The 13,020-nt window shown below is 35.3% G+C and overlaps 1 long non-coding RNA gene across 1 annotated transcript in view; it reads right to left on the reverse strand.

Annotated features, from left to right (window-relative positions):
* Positions 1-13,020, reverse strand: part of LOC122808025 — a 109,779-nt gene that overhangs the window by 36,030 nt on the left and 60,729 nt on the right. The gene's annotated exons all lie outside the window — the stretch shown is intronic.

Raw genomic sequence — 13,020 nt, forward strand, 5'->3', positions numbered from 1 at the left:
AAGGCTATCAGACCTATTCAGAGATTAGGGCTGCATGAGTAGGCTGAATGAAGCCATTGTCCTTGTTAGCCAGTTAAACACATATGAACCTATGCAGTAATGCACCTATAGTGCGTTACCTTTCTGAGGATTTATTTCTTCTGTGTTGGCATTCCATCCTGTGCTGTGACATTTATGGGTTTATTGCCACAGTGTATCCATAGGTGTCTCCCACAGACTCCTGAAACTGAATCATAAACAGGTCCATGACACACCTTTCATTGTGTAAATATACAGCCAGTACAGCATCATACAACTCAAGGTACACAAAATAATGTGGCTTAGTCATTACAAATGTCAGCATACAGCATCTGTCAGTGACCAGTACAAGTGGCATGGCAAAGGCAGCAATGGATTACACAATTACATATTAATTTATATAGTCACTCTGTGCATCAGGCACATAACATCATTTCCCTGCATTGATGACGAGGATGACAGGGATGGGGCACAGGTATCATCACTTGCACAGGATGTTGTGTGGGTGTGCAGGAGGTCTAGTCTGACCCAATAGGTTGAAAGCATGTGTGTGTCAGGAAGGTAAGCAGGCAAGATGGACCATGAATATGTGGTGTGTGTGTCTGTAGGTGGTCTGATTTTGACAGTGGTGTATGAGTGTGTGCATGAACACTATCAAGATCAGTGCCAGCTCTACATGGTGTGTATGTTAGACAGGTTTTAACCATGCATTGTAGAGCTGACAGTTCACCACACCATCTCTGCTCATGAACATGGGAACTGACTCTACTAGGAGTTGCACTGGCACCTCGTTGCCCAAGTCAGAAGCAGTGCTAGTTCCTGATGATGACTGCTGTATACTGGGATGGTGTCCTCCATGGAAATGCCCAGGACCACGAGCCCATGGCCTGCCATGTCTTGATGTGGAGAGCACACTCCCCTCTGGAGTGATGGATGTACTGCCACAACAGGAGCATGATTGTGCATGACCATGTGGACCCTCAGCAAATGGAGTTGCTGACCTAAGTTCATAAGTCTGATGCTCAACTCCAACCAGACCTTCCATCACAGACAATGTGGATTCCAGGACAGATATTCTGTGATCTTTCTCAGACCAATCTCTTTCCACTGCATCACTGAACTGATCCAGGGTATCAACAATGCAGTGGAGGCAATCAAGGATGTCAGACTGTGCTGCATCCATAACCCTAAGAATTCATCGAGTTCCTTTCAGAACATGACTGTGCCTCCATGACAGCCTGAAACATACACCAAGTGACCTATGATGAGACACATGCAACAGGTAGTAGAAGGACAACAGACCTCCCACAAGCACCCCTATTAATCCACCTGTGTGGAACCTCATAAGCTGTTTGACTATGGCCAGTGTTGACACTCACTGCAGCCATAGTTGCCACACATTCCTGTTCAATGTTCCCACCCCCTGACTGTCCAGTATCTGTGGCCTCCGTGACTGGGTATGTGTAGGCATACTGACTATGTGCAGTGATAATGAGGGCAGAAGAGGTGTGTAAACCTCTGTGACAGATTCAGCCCCTGAAACTCCCACCTTTGCCTCACTTTAGCCATCGTCATCATTAGACCCTGAAGAGACACTGATATCAGGTTGTGAAGGGGACAGAGGCTAACCCCCCAGTCATCTGTGATAAAAAAGGGAAAAGCAGTATATTAATACCTGCACTATTATGCTCTGCAGTACTATGTTGCAATATATGTAAAACTATATACACTGTTGGCACTGTTGCAGACCTGGTTAACCCTCAACCTCATATAGTAGGACATGAGGACATTAATTTCCCCACAAACATCTCTAGTTACTTGTAAATAAAAGCTCTTTAAACAACAATCTCATCAGCAACAATGAGGTACACTGTTGACATTTGTGAAGACTCTGCACAATTGACATATATGGAAATCTGTAATGTTCTGGCAATACTGTCACATCTATCAGTGTGTTCACACCTACAAGGCAAAGGTATGATTCTAAAGTGTGCACAGTCAGAAAATATCTGTGTAGTTGGCAATCATGCCCACAGTACAGCAATCCAGCCAGCAGGCCAAGGATGACACTTTAGGAAATGCATTGCAGTAAATCTAAATCTGTAAAAAACAGTGTTATTCTTACTAGGAGCAGGAGAACAGCCATGTCTGATTCCTGACGGACCAGTAAAATTGTTGAGGGAGAGGTAATGTAAACACCACTGCATGTTACATTACAACAGGGTAATATGTCCATATATCTCACATTTACAGTACTACTTTGTTAATTGTTTTGTTGGTAAAAATTTGAGCATGAGATTCAAACTGCAGTTAAACTCCTTCCCCCCCATATACACAAACACCTGACATCCACATAAAACTATATACACCCTGACATACTGAATACTACAGTATTCCAGTGCTGATCAAACTAAGCCTACCTGGATGCTTCTCTGGCATAGAAACTGTAGCACCTACATCCATGATGTACAGTCTGATCGATGCCTGGGAGCTGTTGTATGTTCCTAGGTTTGCCAGGAATTCCTCAGTGGTTGAGTGTAGTTGTTCCACTGCAGGCCCTTCACCGGTGACACCACAATCCCTGGCCACATCTGCTGTTTGTCTGCATACAACATTCATCATATCAGTCACACAGTGTCAAACCTGCTCATATGTCCTGCTCTGGTGACTTACGGCATTAACATCATGGACAAGGTCAGCCCACAGTGTTGCCCACTGTTCTCTGTTTTGCCTTCCTCTGGATAGTAGGAGTTCATGGTGTTGACAGAGGCCTTCCAGGATTATATAATTCTCAGCATCCATAAAAGGGGTTCAGCATCTTGCATACATGTTTCCTGAAAGACAAAAAAATGGCAATACATGTCAGGATGACACACTTTGGAGTACACTATGTAGAAATACACAAGAACAGAATGGCTGGCAGTATCCACTGCTTGATCACACACATCATATTCCACAGTGTGCAGACATACTAAGGGTGTGGTGCAATTATGTTACTAGCAATAATCAGCTATTCCTGTTTGTGCCATGACAGATACTGCTGTATGATCACACACCAACACAGGAGCCCATTATAGTGTGGCTCCTAGGAGTACCCCCTCGATAATATGTCAAAACAACAGTGCCAAACAAATAGCAGTGTGCTATTACAACCACTATAAAGGTACATTCCCAGGAGATCAGCATGCCACATTGACAAAAAACATTCCACCCTTGATGTACTGTACATCGTCTGTAGGTGTAACAAATCTGGAGATCAATGACATGTCATCATTACAACTCTAAGAAGGACTTAATGCTGTAATCCCCTTTCATACATTCACACATATCCATAATATAAACAAAAGGGTTACATACCTGATGGAATACAATTCTCCTCTGTTGATATGTGCAGATCTATAAAGGTTGTGGCAACAGGTCTATATTATATGTTCGAAGTCTGAAAACTTTGAACGTTAAATAATCAAATTTAAATGTTCGAAGTTTCAAACATCGAACATATAATAAAAAAAAAAAAAAAAAAATGGAACTTACCTGACTAGTGTAGGCAGGGGGGCAAGAATGTACTGTACATCATCTGTAGGTGTAACAAATCTGGAGATCAATGACATGTCATCATTACAACTCTAAGAAAGACTTAATGTTGTAATCCCCTTTCACCTTAAGTATATTCACACATATCCATAATATAAACAAAAGGGTTACATACCTGATGGAATGCAATTCTCCTCTATTGGTACATGCAGATCTATAAAGGTTTTGGCAACAGGTCTATATTATATGTTCGAAGTTTGAAAATTTTGAATGTTAAATAATCAAATTGGATGGGAAGGGTGTTGTGAAATCACAGACCCAGAGGCATTGACATGGTAGCAGTGCAACTCAAGTCCTCACCCAGGGGACTGTCAGTACTGTTCATTCACTGTACCTGTGATGGCAGTGGTGGAGGCTGGCATGCAGGGCAAGGCTGCCCCACCAGGATGGCAAGCATGTTCTCCATCTGGTGCAGGTGTGCAGCAAAAGTTTGTACAGCCACCCTGCACACCATACCTGGCAATTCCTGACTGGTGACAAAATCACCCTCTACCTCCACTCCCAGAGGGGGTTCGAGCTCCATCCTGTGGAGTGGAACTACCTAACACCACAGGTAGCACAGGGGCAACAGAGGGGGCACCACCATGCTGCAGCCCAGATGTGCTGGACCCCAGTGCCATGGCCGGTTGAGGCAAGGTAGGTGAAGCACCTGGAAGTGAGCTGTAGTAAATTACATACAAACATAAGGTAAGATAAGTAATAACCAAACCTATCTCAGTATTAACAAAATTGGAGATAATATTGATTAATCCAAATACATTTTAAAGAATATTATTAGGAATATAGCAATAAATAACATAGCTGTAAATTTGTTATCAGCAAACCAGTATGACATAACCCATAAGTCCAATATAACAGTTAAAAGAACAGATTAATATCAATCCATAATAACAAATAACAGTAATAAAGTAATACATTTCATAATAATAAATTAGAGAAGATAAGGGGTGGGAGAAGGAAAAACATACCATTAGTGACCTTGCAGTTGATATTACTACATAGACTAATAATACATACAAGTCTGCAGTGTCACTTGTGTGTACAGTGACTCCAATTGTTATATAGCTGATGTTACATGTACATAGCTCTCAGCCTGATAGCATGGGACAGGCAAGCACTAACAAATGCAGTTACACAACTACAGGGAACTGTTTTACATAATGTACTCATACATTACTACCAAGGTGTTCTGTAATGGATTTGCCAATGCATTGCATTCCAAGTAATATTTATTTGCAAATCAAGGACCAGACATACGTCATTACATTCTGAAAAATCATGAGAGTAGGGAGGTATGTTTGTGTATTAGAACCTACAAGCTGTGACTCCAGGAAACATATGCACTAAATGTAACAGGTGATGGCTGTTAGATTATAAAAGACATAGCAGTGCACACAGGAATATGTCACACTTGTTGTAAAAGAGTATTTATCAAGACATAATCTTTCTTTACACTTTACTGATACTGCTCCTGAAAATCGGGCACTTATACACATGGACATCTGCCCAGAAATTGAGGTACTTTACCCATATATTTTGTTCCTGGAGTTGGAGGAATAAACAGCATTATTTGACTAGAAATGGCCATAACAGAGGCTTGAATCTTACTGTGGGTATTGTATTACATTTATCACACAGTTTTTTTTTTCTTCAGTCTTTATTCATTTCAATTTTATAGTTGACTGATGTCAGATTGGAACACACATGCAGTGAATACAGCCATACTTCAGTTATTTGAACAGATTACATTTCAATGCACAATCATGCTTTATACATTAATTGGCAATATACCTTAGAATCTAGCATTTATACAAAGGCATATCTGACCATAATGTCAGCTACCTTACCCATGCACCTTGTTCTTCGAGTGTGTGGAATGTACAGTATTATATGACACAAACTGGCCAAAGCACAGACTTGAGACTTACTGTAGGTATAGCACCACATTTATCAGAAGTTTCTTTTAGCAGTCTTTATTCATTTTCTTTGTACAGTTGACTGGTGTTAGATTGGAACACACATGCAGTGACTATAAGACCTTGTGCACTCCTTATTTTGAAGCAGTACATATCATAGCACCAGCCCATGTAAAATCTATGTATTACTTTTACTTCAAGTCTGACATGTACAGCATGGATAGCTGTATCAGACCTGTAAGTAATAATCCATTTGCCCTCATCATTACCTGAGTGCAATCTACAGCATATCAGCAATCACACAATGAGCACAGTGACTGTTAATCTCAGTTGACCACAACCTCAACTGATTTTTGTAAGCTCTACTACACTATAATGCATGGTTACTTGACTTAACTTGGTATACCATTTCAGGTAGGCACTGATGCATTACTAAACTTATCACAGGTCCCAAATATGTTATATATTAAGTTATTACTTTGCTTTTTTCCTACTCACCACACTCATGCCTCATCCTGGCCAGATGCCCTGCATGGGACTGTACATTGTGAGTTCATGTATCTTCAGCTATTGTAAGAGAAAGAAAGCATTATGCATACCAGTTTTGCACATATTCAGTTTGTATACTTATAAATCACTGGAAAACATGCTTACATTTCTGTGGGGTGCACCCAGCCTGTGCTTCTTGGACACAGGTGTCCAAATTTCCCCTCTTCCTTTGCTTCAGGTCATCGTAGCGGTGATGACACTGCTCACAGTGTGGTGTGATACTAGTAGCACTGCTAAAGTCCCTAGCCAAACAATCCCAGGCTTCAGACTTACATTCTAAGCCCTGTTAATCACCCTTCAGCAGCTGGGGTTTATAGTTGCTGACCAGGAGTCAAACAAACACTCTGGACTCCTGCACACCCCATGTCTGCATCCGAAAGCATGCTCCCTCACCAACACCACCAGGCATATCATCAGCCAAGTGACAACTCCAAATAATGGTGTGAAATTCCCACCTATTGGCCTATATATGGGATGCATTCCCACACTTACACGTCATATTGCAACTTTCAAAAAATCTGAGCATACTTACCATTGCGCAAACTCACACAAACCATATATGCAAATCTGAGCATTGTGCAAACTTAGTGGATGATTGACCATGTTTCAGCACACCACACAAACTCACAAAAAACAATTTAGAGAGGCTGAGCATCACGTCAGTGGGGTAGCCCATTGCCTATATTTCAGTGGGGCTTAGCATTGTGCAGCTTTGCTAAATATAACAATCTTCTATTTTACAGTACAATGATGTTTCACTCACCTGCCTCATTCTCAAAACAAAAAGCATAAAGCATATGAGTATTCATTACTCAAACCTGGGACCTACTACACTATACCTCATTATTCAATCTTTTTAGCCCCTTGGATAGTGCAGAGAAGCAGAATATCTTCACATATACTACTATGATCCACAAAAAATGCAATTGATTACATATGGTTTCTATTTTTAGACATATAGCAGATGTTAGGTGCATACGTATAAGCACAAGTCAGCATCACTAAGCACCAGGCCACACATTGCAAATGTACATTAAAATTAAAAAACAAAAAATTGCTGTCCTGTGCTTACTACCTGACCATACCATTTTCTGGGTGGACCACAAGTACAGGACAACCTCTAGACTGCTACTTGCATGGATTTAATAACCATGTACCTCTGATCTCCTGTGGCAGTGTGCTTTTATTTATATGTATAGTGCATTTCAGGGGAGGAACCATGGTCGTGTACACAAATAAAGTCTGTATAGGCTCTATACTGAGCCTACACTGATTTTATTGATTCCTGGAGTAGGTCAACTTCAGAATGCAGACTTTAAGTCATGCCTTGACAGAGTGTGGGGATACCACCTCAGTTTAAGATAGAGCTATACCTCACTGATAGATGAGTGACAGCAGCTGAAAATAAATTATTCAGTGTAAATGCAGGAAGAATGTTTTGGAAAAAAAATGAAAAGAAATAAACACATTTTATTAGAAAAATTATAATATGGATACATATAAGCAAATTCAGTGGTGGCAAAGTCATTAGCTGAAGATTATAATGTAAACATGTTTAGGTTGTCATGAAATCAGAAGTATTTCATATATTTTTTTATTTTTTATTTGGTTTTAAAACCATAAATAGACAAATCAATTATAAAACAATCAAATAACTATTTACATAGGTTCACAGTTGACCAATAAATCAAAGTTATACATATCAACAGCAATTAATATTTTTCAAGTAAGTCTTTAAGTTTGAGCCAAGACTGATATGAACATGTAATATTAGAAGTTCTCATCTTTATAGTAAGCAATTCAGTACCACAAACAATTTTTGCAATACTAATACATTAAGTAATAGACAGGGTAATTTTACTTTTCCAATTTGAAGTAATTACTTTTCTGGCTTTAGCAAGAATAGACCCAAAAGAGGCACTTATGTTTTTGGAATTATCTCTGGAATTGAAGCATTAAATAAAACTAATGATTTATACATATTTTACACCTATCTGACCATAAAGGTTGAATTAAGTTATTAATTTCTTTCCAAAAAGGGGAGATGACTTCACATTCATATACCATATTCATACAATCAGCTATTATTTCTTCAGCATTTAATTCTGTTTGATGTATACATAATTATAATTTTGTTATGAGTGACAAAAGCTCTTTGTAAGTGAAAATTTTCTAGTATAATGAAGATGTGTTTTTATCTGTAGATTTTAGTATTTTCTTTTATTCTTCAGAGAAGTCTTCATTATTATTTTTTGAAGAATAGGTCCAATAGGAATTGTCTAAATATGTGAAATCTAACTTAAAAAATTATAAATGTGCGATAAATATGATTTATTTTTTCATTGCATTATTACTGATATTTATTAAGAATTACAGTACTTTGGGGAATGTCTCTTATCTAGGTTAAATATCTTATTTAGCTCTGTATTCACAAAGTCTCTAAATATTTGTAAAATTAACCAGTTCTCAGAATCTTGATCTTAAAATGTCAACAGTATATTTATATTAGAATCATTGAAGAATTGATGGCAATAAATGAAGTTGCTTTGTTGTTTCAATACCAACATTTTGTTGAAGTTATGAGTTTCTAAACAGTCATTTGTGTATACAGTTGGAAGCATAGAAAATATTAAGTTTTTAATAAAATGGTTAGAATATGTGAAGTTTTGGAAAAATTAACTGATGTTATTTAAATTAGGAATTTGAGAAAAGGGTGCAATTCCATTTATGCAAAAATCTTTTAATAACCAGATAAAACTATTAGGGACTATTTGTTTATGACTGTGATATATTTATTATTTACTAATAATATTTATTGATGTATTTGTTTTCATTTTGAATCATAAGATAAATGTATCCACAATGATATAACTTTTACAACTGAAGCAGCATACAACTGAAGATCAAGGACTTTTATTACACTATTATCCCAACCTTTTCTGTGCCAATCAAAGGAAGCTCTTCATTTATTAGGATGCCAAAAAATGTAAGTATAATATTATTTATCTTCTTCACCAATTTTTTGGTGGATTTAATACTAAAGATTGTAACACAAAATATTTAGGGAGAATTACCATCTTAATAAGCATTAATTAGTCTTCCTTGGTAAAGAAGAATTTGTTCCAATTTGTGATGAAACTCACAATGTAATCAACAACCTGTTGAAAGTTTGTTTGTATCATTTTTTTACTATCAGACATAATTGTTATACCAAGGTATTTCATTTGTTTGCTATTCCATTTGAAGTTAGAATATTTTTGTATGAATTTCTTATTTTACTTTTTATTAATTAATAATGTACTTCTTTTATTATGATTAAATCTTAAGTTTGAGACTTCTTCAAACTGTCTCATAGAACTAATTATATGTTCTAATGAATTTTCTATATTTGCTGTTGTTAGGAAAATATCATCAGCAAAGAGCTTAATCTTTAGTTTGAAATCCTCTTTTATTTTGATACCATTAATGTTCTTAATGGATCAACTATTATTAGCAAAGGGTTCTACAACTAATGCAAAAAGTAAAGGTGACAATGAACAGCCTTGATTTATGCCTTTTTTGTAATTTAAAGGAATTAGAAAGAAAATAACCTACTTTAACATAAGCACAAGAGTTATTAAATAACTTATAAATTAAAGCAATTAGCTCAGTTGAGAAATGATACACTTTAAGTGTTTTAAACAAGTACAGCAAATTAACTGGATCAAAACACTTATCTAAGTCAAGACTAATGATACAAAGTTATTTTTTATTTTTATTTTCATAGTCAATTAATGTATGCATTGCTATTATATTATCCTGTATTTATCTATTTAATCTAAACCCAGTTTGATCATTGTTAATTAGTTTAGGAATAAGTAGATTCATTTTCATAGCTAAAATGGACAGGAACATCATGTAGTCCACATTGTCTGTATGATAAAAACTTTGCAGGATCCTTATCTTGTTTTAAAATAGGTGATACAAGGGAATATTTCTATGATGAGGGGACTTCGGCAGTTGTTTTTATTTCTGTATATCTAATATTTTAACTGCATTATCCAGTAGTATTTTATATAGCTCTGGTATATGACCATTTAAACTTGGTGCCTTATTATTTTGTATTGTTTATTTGATCTTTTATTTCTGTTAAAGTGAATGGTCTATCATTTTTTATTTGTGCACTTGTTATGTTATTATTTATATGTTTCCTTAGAAGAATTAAAACTATATCATCATTATCTGGGTTATTTGTATTATTATTATTATTATTATTATTATTATTATCATTTATATTTTCAAAAAAAAATTAAAGCCCTCAAGAATGTGTTTAATATCTGTCCTTCTTTCTTTTTCATTATTTATATGTGTTATAATTTCTTTGATATGAATTTGTTTATTCATTTTCGTTGATCTAAGAGCAAGCTTATGCAAGCTTAAAGGGTTTACTGAATATGCCTTATGTTTAAAGTTTTTCCAGGTTTATTGAAAGTTTATGATTTAGAATTTCAACATATTTTATAATCAAGTTTTTAAGTTCAGACTGACTAATAATGTCATTTGGTTGTAGATTTAACTTTAGTGTGTTTATTTTGGCCTGTAGTGTATTCAGTTCTTTGTCCCATTCTCTTGTTTTAATAATATACCATCTTGTAACTCTTCCATTTAAGTAAGGCTTTAATGAATCCCACAGGACAATATCAGATACTTCACCATTCATGTTTATTACTGGGAAATTTGTGATCTCTTTAACATACCTAGCCTTGATCCTTTTATTTTAATAATGTGCTCTGGTAATCTCCTGTGATTTATTACATTATCAGTTTTTATAATAACATTAACGATTATAGCATTATGGTCCAACAATGGACACAAATCTACTGAAACATCTCTGATATGTGATAACATATTGAGACAAAAATGTTATCATTATTTGTTTGTGTTCCATATCTATATGAATAATGGGTAAACTGAAGTGTTTGCTTTCTTTAGCTCGTATATATCCTTAAAATTCATTGTATTTGCAAAATGTATTAAGTGTTTGACTGTAGATGTCATTCTCAGCTCTCAATCTGCAGTGGAATTTTTGTCTGATAAAATACAATTAAATTACCTGCCATTATGACTTCACCTTTCATGTAATTGGCTACAGTGTCTTAGTATTTTTTTTTATCTTTAACTCTAACCCCTAGAATCCAATAAGAGTTCACCAATATATATTCCACTCAATTATAACAATGCTTAATATATAATTTTTATCAACATAGCTATCTTTTACTTTAGGCATTAATTGTGATTTTTCCATAAAATGAGGGTGCCTCTTCTTTTAGCTTGAAAGCCAGAACCTGCTAAAACCAAATCATTCTTTAATGAAAGTTTATTTACATCTTTATTAAGCAAATGTGTTTCCTGTAGAAATACTATTTCGGCTTCATGTAATCACAAGTATTTGAACATACTTCCCTTCTTTACTGGATTATTCAATCAATTAATGTTAGTAGCTATACATTAAAAATCAAGCATTTGTATAAGAAAACAGAGGTATAATGAAATCACTTTTATATACATAACTTATTGTATACTTATTTATAACAATATAAAATTTTCGCTATGTACAAAACTTTTGAAACAAATAAAAAATTATCTAATGATATCACCGTAAAACATTTTACCATGGAATAACGTATTCCTAGTTTGTTGAAAAAGTTGAACAAACTACCCCTCAATCTTTCCGTTAGACTAACAACACTTAGCTCATGCTTCTAATTCATGTTAATGTGTCTGATATTTTTAGTATGTATCATTTTAAAAAGCTTGTCAGTGAGTTATTATGACTAAGAAAAGATAAACAGGTTTTCAGAATCTTTATTATAAGTTCACCAAACTGAATATATCTACAATCATCTTTCTCTGTACCTCAAATTATCTCCCTGGTCTACAATAGGGAGGAAGTCAGTTGCTATTTTCATATTTAATAATTTATAGGATTGATGATTTTATATGTATAAATATATATATATATATATATATATATATATATATATATATATATATATATATATATATATATATATACTATGTATAAAGTTGTTCATAGGATCATACATTAGCACCAGGCTGGTTGTCCTTGTGGGCTATTTCAAGACCAGCCAATTACCCCATCTAAGAATCAAACCCTGCACATTATGCCTATAAGTTGAAAACCTTAACCAGTATGCCTACATCTCACACTTGTAGACATGTTTATATTCTTTAATAATATACATATTTACTTATTCTGATCTCTTTCTATTTCTCCCTTTTTTACTATGTCTTGTACTATTACTATATCCCTAGCTTTTTTTTATTTTAGCTATAATCCTAGTGTAGAATATCATAGGATGGTGCAGTGGTGCAGCTGTAGCATTGTCGCCTCACAGTAAAAGGTTCTCTAGTTTGATTCTCAGCTGGAGTTCCTCTGTGTGGAGTCTGCATGTCCTCCCTGTGTTCGAGTGGGTTTCCTCCAGGTGCTCCAGTTTCCTCCCATGTTACAAAGACATGTGCCTAGAACATTTCTCCCCAGGTCTCTGCTGAAAATTGGCTTCATTCCAAGTCAGACTTTCCAGTTAACAAATGTTTAATAAATAATAGAACAGTTATATCTACCCTTATATATTTGATACTGTTTAATCTAGTACTACTGTTAGATAATAAGTCCTATTTTTCCTAAAATGTTATGTCTAATAGTATATGAACAAACATCTGAAAAATCTTCCCTTTTAAGATTTAAACTTTTCACAAAAAAATGTTCTGACATATTAAGTTTTGCTATTATTTATTTATTTGCAGTTTCTTTACTGGGGTAGTCCCCTGCAGGCCCTGGGAGAAAAGCTCCATAAATAGCACAAACATAGAGATGTATATATATATGAAACGAGTACATCATAGAGTATATACAACAAAGGTAACATATTTAACAAAGGTA

Source organism: Protopterus annectens, chromosome 8.part0, assembly GCF_019279795.1.
Source record: "Protopterus annectens isolate FY-2018-M chromosome 8.part0, PAN1.0, whole genome shotgun sequence".
Lineage (NCBI taxonomy): Eukaryota > Metazoa > Chordata > Ceratodontiformes > Protopteridae > Protopterus > Protopterus annectens.